Below are 1,453 nucleotides of genomic sequence, written 5' to 3' on the forward strand. Positions count from 1 at the left end.
TATTCATTTAAGGAAAGGTATTTGATAGGAAATTATTATTTTTGCTCTTAAAATTGGTTGTAAAGATCATGTGCCTTATTTTGAAGCCAAGAGTTTAACCCGGGGGTGCGGGGGTGGTCCCTTTATGTTGCTGACCCCAGGGAACATGGTGCTGTATGTATTAGTTAAGTTTCTTAGAATTACAAGTAAATGAAAATATAAGTAAAAACAAACCAAGAAAAAACAACTCCAGCTAGCTTGTAGATCCAAGAAGTAGACGAACAACCAAGAATCCAGATGCGGGAACATGAACTAGAAGGTTTCATGGGTATTCTCTTTAAAATACTGTAGTTAAATTGACTCAGTTTTAAAGATTTTTAGAACCTGACCCCTCAGTTACAAATGTCCAATTTCTAATGATATAGAGAAAATTAACATGGCCCCTTGTGCAAGGTTGGCACATAACTTCCTGGGTGTTCAATGTTTTTCTGAGATGACAGGCTTTCTCCTGCTGCCTGCAAGCAGAGGGACTCAGATCATGGCAGGAAAGGAAAAAAACAAAGGAAAAGAAGGAACCCAAATAGCTTTGTGGCTTAGTGTCGAACCTTCTTGCCCTTTACCTGTGTGCCTCTGAGCTTCCAAGTGGGGTAAAGCTGTGTATATGTGTTTTGTTTTATTTATGAAATTGTAATATGAAAACATGGATTCAGGAAACCTGTTATACCCCCTTAAGATTTTTGTGAGAAAAGTCTCCTTGGTTTTACTTATGAATTGTTTTTTCATGGGGCATTAAAAGTAAAATAGAAATTGGATACTGATGACAGGAATTTGATCATTTAAAAAATACTGACCTTAATTTTTTTAATTATGTTTATTTTGTGGTAGAGATATTTTCTCTCAACTTTGGTCACTTTGCCCAAAGAAAATAAATTATCAACATGGTACTTGCTTTCTTTGTATATTTGTGTGTATTTTTCTGTGTCATAGGCATCTCTTCAAATTGGGTTATTGTTGCATGTGATACGTGCTGTTTCCTGATATATTAACTTACTTTAGGTAGTAATAGAAATGACTAACATTTTTCCAGGCAATGTCATGTTTAGACAAGCATCAATAATTCTACCCCAATAAAACAACAGCTTATTCTGTGTCAGGCACTGTGCTAAGCTGGCATCTGCAAAATAGTAGAGCCTATGTAGTTCTGAAGTTACATATATGTGTAGAGACTCATTACCGACTGAAGAAAATGTTGTGTGCCCTCTGATAAAATGTTTGAACTACTCTGACAAGTACCTTAATAGACTCAAATCAACTATGAGTATTAAAGACATAGATGCCTCTTAACTTTACACAAAAATGATAAATTAATGAAGTATTTTAAAAATATACATTTGATTCTGAAATTAGAAAACAGCACACATTTTAACAATTTTAAGAAGTGATTTTCCGCCCACAAGTCTTATAAAAGACTTAT

The 1,453-nt window shown here is 34.4% G+C and overlaps 1 non-coding gene across 1 annotated transcript; it reads left to right on the forward strand.

Moving 5' to 3' along the window:
* Positions 1-363: 363 nt before the first annotated feature.
* Positions 364-467, forward strand: LOC137765512 (U6 spliceosomal RNA). Its single transcript, XR_011074167.1, has one exon. It is a non-coding gene; the product is annotated as a U6 spliceosomal RNA (small nuclear RNA).
* Positions 468-1,453: the final 986 nt, after the last annotated feature.

This window comes from Eschrichtius robustus, chromosome 5 (genome assembly GCF_028021215.1).
Source record: "Eschrichtius robustus isolate mEscRob2 chromosome 5, mEscRob2.pri, whole genome shotgun sequence".
Classification (NCBI taxonomy): Eukaryota; Metazoa; Chordata; class Mammalia; order Artiodactyla; family Eschrichtiidae; genus Eschrichtius; species Eschrichtius robustus.